The sequence below is a fragment of the Aegilops tauschii genome, chromosome 7 (assembly GCF_002575655.3).
Source record: "Aegilops tauschii subsp. strangulata cultivar AL8/78 chromosome 7, Aet v6.0, whole genome shotgun sequence".
Lineage (NCBI taxonomy): Eukaryota > Viridiplantae > Streptophyta > Magnoliopsida > Poales > Poaceae > Aegilops > Aegilops tauschii.
In genome coordinates this window covers 504,773,068-504,784,889 of record NC_053041.3, presented here as the reverse complement: position 1 = coordinate 504,784,889, position 11,822 = coordinate 504,773,068, and the positions used below count along the sequence as shown (strand labels likewise).

The window sequence follows — 11,822 nt, the reverse complement described above, 5'->3', positions numbered from 1 at the left end:
GTAGGGTTTGTAGGAGTACTATGGCGTGCGGGGCCACAGCGTAGTAAACGGGAGAGGGATTGAGTTCGAGTCGATGCCTTAATATGTGTGAGCTGCTTGGTTTTACGGGAACGAGGCAGCATTTTGGGTTCAGGGACCAGTGGAGATATACGTACAAAAAATGTGGACGTAGGTTCGACCAAAAGGCAATGATGCATGGGCCTGCATTTTGATATACCCGCGGCCGGGTGAAATTTGCTACTCAAATAATGCATAAAAGTTCCTCCAAAAACATCTATAACTAATGGGAAGTGAATGTATGCTTAAAATGAAAATGTAATACCCCCTCCGTCTAGGTGTATAAGTCATCTTAGGTTTTTTTGCTAGTTAATAGCATTGCATGCAATGAATTAACCACTCATGTCATGTTTGAAAGTCTCGAGCCATTGAAAGCATGCACGACCCACATCTCTTATTGGTTGATATGTCACGAAACAAGAAACGAGGAGGGAGTTAATGTACCGTGCCTAAGTGTTTTGGGATTATTTGGTTTTCGGAAGATGACTTACACACCTAGACGGAGGGAGTACAAAGAGAAAAAATGAATTGCAGTTAAAAGAATGACATTTCTAACAAAAATGTGAATGTGAACTACATATGTGTGCACGTGACCAACACATACATTGTCAACACAAAATCTAATGCAAGAAATAACTTATGAGTAACATGCACAAATTGATGATGTGGTGCTTGCATGCATAGAGTACAAAAACAATGTGATTTATGACTTGCATGCATGACGTGTTCTTGTGCCATAGTTGCATGTCCAGGAAAAAAAGCTACTAGTGGGTTGTACTAGCTATTTAGGAATAGAAGATGTATACATGGAAGTTGTAGGGAAAGAGATGACACGTATCTCAATTCCTATGAGTAGGGATTGGAAAAGAGATGTCATTTGGTTCACATCATAGGAACTTTTCTATTGAATCTAGAGATGATATGTATCTCAATTCCTATGAGGAGGGATTAGAAAAGACATGTCATTTGGTTCACATCATAGGAACTTTTCTATTGAATATATGCTAATGTTTATTTTCCTTTGAAATTGTGTGAGTATAGGAATCCATTCATTTGAACCAAGTGGCTCTAAAGCTATAAAAATGATATCATGTTTATTTTCCTTTGAAATGTGGATTATATGAATCTATTCCTATGAACCAATTGGCTCTAAAGGAAAAAATCCTATAAAAATCATATCATACAGAGTTCCTATGATATTCCTCCACACCAAAGGATGGTTGAAATTGCTGCAGGTCATACGACGGTGTTTCTTTGTACACTCCTCCCCCATCTTTATAGTTACCTCTCGAAGATGAATGAAATGATATATACTGGGTATTCTATATGTGCATTTTGGTACACGAAAACTCGGTAAAAGTTTGCGAGGTTCGAATTTTCAATAAAGTTATATGCACTGCATTTTGGAATGGAGGGAAGAGCATACGGCAGTTGCTAATACTCACGTGGAAGATTTGTGTGTCGGAGGAGTGGATGTTATGTTAAATGACATGGCAAAACTTACACTGTCGGATGCCGATCTAACGGTTCTTACGGCGTTCGTCAGGAAACGGCTTGTGGCGAACGTTTGTCAGATATGATTTACGGACACATGCATTGCATTGATACGTGCCCCCTCTCTCTCACGCACACACGCACCCTCACGAGTCACGAATCTCCCAAGTCCTCTCGCACCCGCCATCTATCTATAGGTAGACGTCACACACATATGTGCTCTTCGCACCCTACCCTCAGAACTTCTTAAAAACAAAAGACGTCGTGCACCTTTTATTTCAACTCACACGTCACACACTTATACTATTACTCTTGTGGCGAACGTTCTTTGGGCATAGTATATTGTACTCCCACGAAGAGAAGCGGTGCACCCACGCACTAGTTCTCTCACACCCACTCGCGGGTACACGTAGGAGCGCATTTTTTTGAAGCTGGTACAACAAAATCACTCCACTATATATATAAGCAGGAGCCTCGGCGCTTGCTTTACTAGGGTTCCTCTCTTTCACTCTCTCATGCTCTCCAGATCTAAGCAAGACATAGGTGGCCACACTCTCTATCTGCTCACGACTGGTCACAAATCTGGCTGGACCACCTCGACCGGGGCAGGTGTAGGTGCATCATTCATGCTATCGTCGGCGGTGAGACCAACGGCTGCCCACGCGTCCCGATCGGTGGCCGTGCCATTCTCTCCGAGACAGCGCCGGCTCGGGAGGGCCTCCGACCCCTTCTTCCTCCCTACGGTATTATGGCCAAGAAGCGGCCTCCCGACGCCGTCTTTGCCACATGCCGACGACCCTCAGGTATATATTCCTTCAAAACCTGCCTTGCTCTACTGCCCTAGCTCCCCACGTGGCTGCGTGTGGATCTTTTTCTACTTCTGTCGGCTGTTCCAAAGCCATCTAGACTTTTACTATTATTAGAGGTAAATCTAGTTCATACAGTCGAATCTAAGAGTTGGTTCAAACAGGGAAGAAAGTGGGAAAGCTGTGGCATGAATCTAGGACTTGGTTCTAAGAGGAAACGGGGGAAAGTAGTAGATACTGGCTACCCAACCTGTCGCTTGGTTGAAAAGGCGAAGAAAGCATGGTGGGTGGCAAAGGGTGGGGGGAAGTGGACCTGTCTCTTGGTCGAAAAAGGAAAGAAAGTGAGGGGTGTTGGGGGAGAACGCAAATGAGAACGAGCAGGTCTAGATTTCCTGTGCTCACATAGGAAAATGTCGCCGAGGAGATAAAAAATGGGACAAATGCATACATGCTGCCTGAGTGTTTGCCGCTCTCGGCGACCACATCTGCCTCACCACTTTATGCCCCTGTTGTCCCTATGCCTATATCGCCACCTGTTAATGTAAAATCACATGAAGCATTAAGCAATGCCACCTAATGTCACTATTAAGTAATGGTCTAGTGCCGTCGATAAATTGAAGCAATGCCACCACCATTTTATGAAGTGCTTCCGTCTTGCTTTATTTCCAATGAATTGTGTTTTTGTAGTTACACTTAAATCTCACACCGCTAACATTGCTTCATCCCAGTGGAACTGCATAAATTTGATTGCACATTTACTGACCACGTGCTACTCTCATGACAGTAATACTAATGCTATTGTTTTGCATGTTAATCTAGTGGCAGTGTTGATGTGATGTGATGCTACTTACTTAAGGGCACTTTCATACTGTCAATGTAGTGCCAATTATAACACAATAGATGCTGTTGTTAGTCATAAGCCACTGCAAATAAATGTCACTGTTTAAATAACCGTATTTCATATTTGCGCAAATAGGGATGTTTGTCTCCATATCGTTACTATCTGCGCAATCAAAAGTACACACCTCAGTTTTAGTAGAACTGCACAAAATGAGATGGCTATTCCTAGCTGTCGTCCTCTAACCACCCGTCTTCCAGGTATTCCTACATTGGTAGTAACTAGGTAGAATAACCAACGCAATCTAAAAGAAGTTGATTCGTACATTTTACTTCCTGATTGTAGTGCAGGGATGAGCGAAAACAACTGCATCCTAGTCCGGAAGGCACTTTCTACCAGTTCATCCATGGATCGAGGACTAGCTAGCAAGGCTGCATGGAGGTTTTTGGGACAGGTGCGCGGACAAGAGGCATTGTGGTCTACTTATTTCTGCAAATAGCGGTGCTTAAATTTAGTGGAATGCACAAGAATTTCAGATGGTCAGTACACTACACGGTTCAGTTCAGCATTCTAGCTAAGAACACAATTATAATTGGTTATTCTGGAATGAGAGAACCTAACCCTGGATGGTGGAAACAAGAAAAACCAGAGTGAACTTCAGGAAATTAAAGCCTGCCTAGGGAGGCCCTTTGCTTAGAGAAGCCTTGCTTGATTTTTCCTGATTTGTAAACCTTCTCACAACTTTGTCTTTTGTTGTGAACTAGTATATGTTTGTTATGTTCTATGAATCATTGAGATGTATAAAATTGCTTAACTTATGCTTTTCAAGTATTTTATGAAGCCGAGTTTAATGTGAGTGTTCCACATGAACGCTGGACTAGCGTGTGAACGTTTGGAATTTACATTGTGGCCTCACTTAACTACATGAACCACTGTAACAAGATATGTAGTTGCTTATATGTCCGACAGCAGATTATTGATTGTTAGCTAGCCGATAGCCAAATTTTCTAGTGTTGAAGAGAGCTGAGCCAATGTGCCGTGTTTTGCACAACTGCTTACTGATACGTCTCCAACGTATCTACTTTTCCAAACACTTTTTCCCTTTTTTGGACTCTAACTTGCATGATTTGAATGGAACTAACCCGGACTGACGATGTTTTCAGCAGAATTGCCATGATGTTATTTTTGTGCAGAAATAAAAGTTCTCGGAATGACCTGAAAATCAACGGAGATTTTTTTGGAATTAATAAAAAATACTGGCGAAAGAATCAAGGCCAGGGGGCGCACACCCTGTCCAAAAGGGTGGGGGGCGCGCCTGCCCCCCTGGGCGCGCCCCTACCTCGTGGGCCCCCTGGTGCTCCACCGACCTCAACTCCAACTCTATATATTCATGTTCGGGGAGAAAAAATCAGAGAGAAGGATTCATCGCGTTTTACGATACGGAGCCGCCGCCAAGCCCTAATCTCTCTCGGGAGGGCTGATCTGGAGTCCGTTCGGGGCTCCGGAGAGGGGAATCCGTCGCCATCGTCATCATCAACCTTCCTCCATCACCAATTTCATGATGATCAACGCCGTGCGTGAGTAATTCCATCGTAGGCTTGCTGGACGGTGTTGGGTTGGATGAGATTTACCATGTAATCGAGTTAGTTTTGTTAGGGTTTGATCCCTAGTATCCATTATGTTCTGAGATTGATGTTGCTATGACTTTGCTATGCTTAATGCTTGTCACTAGGGCCCGAGTGCCATGATTTCAGATCTGAACCTATTATGTTTCCATGAATATATGTGAGTTCTTGATCTTATCTTGCAAGTCTATAGTCACCTATTATGTGTTTGATCCGTTAACCCCGAAGTGACAATAATCGGGACCACTACCGGTGATGACCGTAGTTTGAGGAGTTCATGTATTCACTAAGTGTTAATGCTTTGGTCCGGTACTCTATTAAAAGGAGGCCTTAATATCCCTTAGTTTCCAATAGGACCCCGCTGCCACAGGAGGGTAGGACAAAAGATGTCATGCAAGTTCTTTTCCATAAGCACGTATGACTATATTCGGAATACATGCCTACATTACATTGATGAATTGGAGCTAGTTCCGTGTCACCCTATGTTATAACTATTGCATGAGGAATCGCATCCGACATAATTTTCCATCACCGATCCAATGCCTACGAGCTTTCCACATATTGCTCTTTGCTTAGTTACTTTTCCGTTGCCACTGTTACCATTACTACAAAACTATCACTGTTACTTTTGCCACCGTTACCGTTACTTCCAAACTACTTTGCTACTAAATACTTTGCTGCAGATACTAAGTTATCCAGGTGTGGTTGAATTGAGAACTCAACTGCTAATACTTGAGAATATTCTTTGGCTCCCCTTGTGTCGAATCAATAAATTTGGGTTGAATACTCTACCCTCGAAAACTGTTGCGATCCCCTATACTTGTGGGTTATCAAGACTATTTTCTGGCGCCGTTGCCGGGGAGCATAGCTCTATTCTTTGAGTCACTTGGGATTTATATCTGCTGGTCACTATGAGGAACTTGATGTTGGGGAACGTAGCAGAAATTCAAAATTTTCCTACGTGTCTCCAAGATCAATCTAGGAGATGCTAGCAACGAGAGGGGAGGAGTGCATCTACATACCCTTGTAGATCGCGAGCGGAAGCGTTCAAGAGAACGGGGTTGATGGAGTCGTACTCGTTGTGATCCAAATCACCGATGTTCCTAGCGCCGAACGGACGGCACCTCCGCGTTCAACACACGTACGACGTCTCCTCCTTCTTGATCCAGCAAGGGGGAGGAGAAGTTGATGGAGATCTAGCAGCACGACGGCGTGGTGGTGGAAGTAGCGGGATCCCGGCAGGGCTTCGCCAAGCGCAAGCGGGAGGAAGAGGTGTCACGGGAGGGAGGGAGGCGCCAGGGCTTGGGGTGCTGCTCCCATGCGCCTCCCACTATATATAGGGGTGGAGGGGGCTGGTTTCTTTCCCTCCAAGTCCATTGGGGCGTTGGCAAAGGTGGGGGAAAGAAATCCCATCTTTTCCCTTCCCCACCGATTGTTATCCCCCTTTTTTAGGGATCTTGATCTTATCCCTTCGGGATATGATCTTATTCCTTCTAAGGTGGGATCTTGGTGCGCCTTGACCAGGGGTGTGGGGCCTTGCCCCCACTACCCACGTTCATGTGGGTCCCCCATGCAGGTGGGCCCCACTTCGGAACCTTCTAGAACCTTCCCGGTACAATACCGAAAAATCCCGAACATTTTCCGGTGGCCAAAATAGGACTTCCCATATATAAATCTTTACCTCCGGACCATTCCGGAACTCCTCGTGACGTTCGGGATCTCATCCGGGACTCCGAACAACTTTCGGTTAACCGCATACTAATATCTCTACTAGTCAAAGGCACGTGCTTTGCACGTGTGCGTTCTTAATTAAAAACATCATACATGAAGAAAATTTTAAATATAGACGATGCACTCTGAAAAACCTCTTGCCAACTTACAATGTTCGTGAACAAATTTGATTTTCTTAAATTTTCAAAACATGTATAGAGTAATTTTTTGTTAACACTTACTCCATCTGTAAATTAATATAAGAGCGTTTAGATCACTAAAGTAGCGATCTAAACGCTCTTAAATTAGTTTACGGAGGGAGTATTTGACAAACTACAATTTCCCGCAAAAAAAAGAGAGAGAGAGAGAAACTTGAAGTAAATATTCTCAAAACGGTAAGTTACATCATGGGATTAAAGTTTGTTCAAGAAATAATCATCTCCGTGCATTCTACATCACTTGGATGTACATGGAATGTAATGCATTCTACCTTGCATAATATTTATTGTCAACAAAAAAATGGATATGTGTCGGTACGTATATACTTTTTTTAGTAGTCCATATCAGTCCATATACAGTCCAAAAATTAATGGAAAAAACGTGAGAATAGCCTGTTCCACTTGACCTTCTGTTTTTTCCCAATTTTTTTATTTTTTATAATTTTTTTTTTATTTTTTAACAAAATTGTTTTTTATTTGAGGGGAGATCGTTGGACCTTCTGCAGGCTAAAATATGGATTTGGGCTGACATTCGGTCAGACGGGCCTTGAAGCTTGCCACTGGGCTAGCTGTATGGAGCCCCACTCAAAAACGCGAACCAGGTCCTCCTGCCTCTGGCTGTCGAGCGGAGTTCTATAAAAAGAAAGACTGTCGAGCGGAGCGCCGCCGCGCCGCCGCACCTTCTCCCGTCCCCGCCGACCCGCCGAACGCCGACCCTAGGACTCCCACGCCGCTGGCGCAGCGCACGACCCAGCCATTCGGATATCGTGCTGGCCTCGCCCAGTCGTCATCAGCAGGCACAGCGGCTCCTGAATCCAGCAGCCACAGCCGCACACAACACACGCCGGTAGGCGGCACACTTCACGCCTCTGAGCGATGGCGCAGGTGAGTAGCACCGACCGTAGCATCACTACATCAACATTCGGCACTTAGCAGGCATCAGCACGGTTTGTACTCCAATTTCGGATTTTATCGGATGTCCCCGAGGGGATTCAATTTCGGATTTTCTTTTCCAATTAAATAACGAAGAATAAGATTGATGGTGTGATCCCTTTTTTGATAGGGCAGTGTGAAAATTGTTGATTTGTAGGATCCAAAAATAAAGAATAAGCGTGGTGATTGAAACATTTGTGCCCCCATTTCTTGCTTACAAAAAAAGATCATATAGTTAAATTGTAATTGTTTCTATGTCCTTTCAATGTAACTAAATATATTGGATGTTGCCAATATTAAGAACAATTTTTAGGTTCGTTGTCATTATTGTGAATTTTCATATCTTGTATTTGTAGCTTCTGCAGGTGTAATTTCAAGGTATCACCATGGCGAGATCCTCTTTGCTGATAACCAGGAACGTGAGAATTGTTTCGATGCTGAAAACTCTGAAGTGAGCACTGTGAAGTATGATATGCACTTGACGCTGGATCATTGCACTACCCCATTGAGTTCGAATATGATTCTGCTAACTCTGATGTAGCGCCAGCATGTAGAAGCTACAACATCTACGCTGGTGTTCGTAACCTTCGTTCCTGGTTTATCACCTGTGTAAGTTCCTGAAAATTGGTAGGCAACACGCTGGTTCTGTTCATGTTCTTGCTACCCAGGCACATCAGATTGGAATTAGTAATCTATCTATGGATGGGGCATGTCCCTCCATTGTTGAGTTGGTTTGTAATGACTCTGTAATTGATTTTCGTATGAGTAAAGCAAAATGGTCTGTGCTCCCTTCTGTTGACCGAATGATTCTGTTGTATGTTAAAACTGAAAAATGTATGTATATTGCATATACATGTGAATCCCAATGGCTCGGTATAATAAAGAATGATATTTGCACACTTATGTTGCTGGATTTCTGCTATATGCAATAACTGAAAAAGGAATGGTACATCTATAAGACTTAAGTATTGTATATGCTAGAATAATACCACTGCAAATATATCTTTTGGTACATAATAACTCTCACAGGGACAAGCTAATGACTGGAACCCTATATAACATTATATTTCTTGGGTAGTACTATTTACAGGAATACAACCATATTAGAAACATCACACGGCAATACACAGCATGTACATGAATTATACCAAAACATCCCTGTAGACAATATTTTTTGTGCTTTTCCCTGATGGGTCAATATCCTTATTTGGCTTTGCAAGTACTCTAGTTGTTTGTCTTGATAGCCCTCTAGACAGAGCGACATAGAGTTGGCCATGAGAGAACACCGGCTCAGGAAGGTAGATGCCAACATTTGGGATGGTTTGACCCTGGGCTTTGTTGATTGTCATGGCAAAACTAAGCCGAATTGGAAATTGCTTTCTTTTGAACTTGAAGGGGAGAACATCATCCTCTGAAGGATAGAGAGGAATTCGTGGAAGGAACTGGACCTGTAACTGCAAAACTGGAGGTGACATCTCACTTAGATTGAAAGAATAAATCCTCCATATAGCCTCTGGAGGTGATATAAACCTTGCATCCCTATAAATCCTCCATATAGCCGAGGATATTGATGATAATATATGCCAGATGGACTGATGGTGAATCGAGTTCCAGCTTTTGGACGACTTGTGCCAGAACCACCAACATCCGCCACTGTTTTAAGGAAAAAGGGTCAACAACAGTGTGATGAAATATACAAAAAAATAAATTTTGATATTTGATATTTGTTAATTCATTACGTATGACAACCTTGTTTTCCTTTTGATGAAGACCCCAGTTGAGTAAATACTGAATCATGCTTCTCATAGTTTGAACTGGCCACGACTTCCTTTCCTGTAATGTAGGTTCAACCTTATCCCGTCAAAAATTATACATCATATATTAAAGAGGTAAATGAACATTCAACGGTCATTGATAATATTAGAAATGAATATTTTGTCGATTAGAACAGTACCTGTCATGCATATGTTCTTATTAGCTCTTGTAGTTTTCTGCTGGGGTGCTGGTTGTGTATTGCTACAACTTGCGCTGCACTCACGCCTCATTCTTTTGTACTCACGATTCCTTTGCAAATAGGCTTCCCTCTGATATGGAGTCATTTGCAGATATCTATCCCGGTCACGGTAACGCTTGCGCTGGGAAGAATTCATTTACGTAGCATTTTTGGTTTCAACTAAAGGATCATTCTGCTCTCCAACGACAGCTAATATTTTCCCACAAAACAAAACAAGCAAAAAACAAATAGTATGTCAAGGCAAAGGATCGATAAGGATAATAATTAGATATCAAGATAATAATAAAAACTTACAATAGTTCCCTTTTGGTGAAGTTGTCGGGTGAACATTTGTAATATCTCTGAAGGGAACCCGGCCTTCCATCTTGTCGTTTTTACTTGATTTTGTAAGCCAAGTGTTTTCAACCACAACCTACAGTATAAGAATTAGACCATTTTTTAGGTTGCCAAACCCAAGAAAAATAATTAAAGCATATACAAATTTACAAATAGCCATGAGATATGAACAGAATGAACATATGTTGCATTGCCTTTCATAGTGTACTGTTTGGACAAAAACACAAACACCTTGCGTGCAAGAAAAGTAGAAAAATCAGCAAGCTACAATCGGACCAGTGGATTTGTATTCCATATTATTGTAAGCAGGAAGAATCACTTGCAGAACATTCTCACGCAGCAAAATTCCCAAAGGAGCAGAAGAATCAGCAACCTCACCTGTGGTCACCTGGCCGTAGATGGATGTCCAACTCCTCTGAGCCTGGAATCACCAGGCGCAAACAAATTTCGAAGCAAGCCAGAGACTGCAAGGAGACGGGGCTGGAAATGCACTCTGGACGTGGAGGTGATTCGGAGGTGCTGCCGTGCTGGGTGTGTGGACGGGGGGTGGACCAATGGAGCTGGAGGTGTGTGACCCGCGGGCTAGAGAAATTGGAATACTGGATACGGAGCATCGGGGGAAAGATCAGCATGAGGAGGTTGGCGGGGAATCGATTTGCCAGAGCCTGGAGGCTACCGTGGGTTGTGGAATTCTCTAGAAGGGCGGCTCGTTTTCAGGTTTGGCGGGATTGTGTGGGTGACGAATCCGGGTGATACAGGCCGTTCGATTTAATAAGTTGACGGCCACAGATGATTCCATCCTAGATGTGGCCGGTAAAACTTGAGAGAAGATGGCAGATTCAAATATTCAAAAAATCGTGTACTATAGTAGTAGAGATCTACAACTCTAGCGTCACCGAACCTTAAGTGTGTAGACCCTACGGGTTCGGGAGACATGCAGACATGACCGAGACGACTCTCCGGTCAATAACCAACAGCGGGATATGGATACCCATGTTAGCTCCCACGTGTTCCACGATTATCTCATCGGATGAACCACGATGTCGAGGATTCAATCAATCCCGTATACAATTCCCTTTGTCAATCGGTACGTTACTTGCCCGAGATTCGATCGTCGGTATCCCAACACCTTGTTCAATCTCGTTACCGGCAAGTCACTTTACTCGTACCGTAACGCCCCCCGTGGCTAACTCCTTAGTCACATTGAGCTCATTATGATGATGCATTACCGAGTGGGCCCAGAGATACCACTCCGTCATACGGAGTGACAAATCCCAGTCTCGATTCGTGCCAACCCAACAGACACTTTCGGAGATACCTGTAGTGCACCTTTATAGCCACCCAGTTATGTTGTGACATTTGGTACACCCAAAGCATTCCTACGGTATCCGGGAGTTGCACAATCTCATGGTCTAAGGAAATGATACTTGACATTAGAAAAGCTCTAGCAAACGAACTACACGATCTTGTGCTATGCTTAGGATTGGGTCTTGTCCATCACATCATTCTCCTAATGATGTGATCCCGTTATCAATGACATCCAATGTCCATGGTCAGGAAACCATAACCATCGATTGATCAACGAGCTAGTCAACTAGAGGCTTACTAGGGACATGTTGTGGTCTATGTATTCACACATGTATTACGGTTTCCAGTTAATACAATTATAGCATGAACAACAGACAATTATCATGAACAAGGAAATACAATAATAACCATTTTATTATTGCCTCTAGGGCATATTTCCAACAGTCTCCCACTTGCACTAGAGTCAATAATCTAGTTCACATC

General features: G+C 43.2%; 2 long non-coding RNA genes across 2 annotated transcripts; one reads left to right on the top strand and one right to left on the bottom strand.

Moving 5' to 3' along the window:
- The first annotated feature begins 7,198 nt into the window (after nt 1-7,198).
- Nucleotides 7,199-8,480, top strand: LOC120968007 (uncharacterized). The gene is made up of 2 exons (XR_005761922.2): nt 7,199-7,633; nt 8,038-8,480. It is a non-coding gene; the product is annotated as an uncharacterized lncRNA (long non-coding RNA).
- Nucleotides 8,481-8,581: 101 nt separating this feature from the next.
- On the bottom strand, nt 8,582-10,836 carry LOC120968006 (uncharacterized). Its single transcript, XR_005761921.3, has 5 exons — nt 10,410-10,836; nt 9,990-10,107; nt 9,636-9,884; nt 9,431-9,514; nt 8,582-9,334 (listed from the first exon to the last, which is right to left on the bottom strand). It is a non-coding gene; the product is annotated as an uncharacterized lncRNA (long non-coding RNA).
- Between the last annotated feature and the right edge of the window lie 986 nt (nt 10,837-11,822).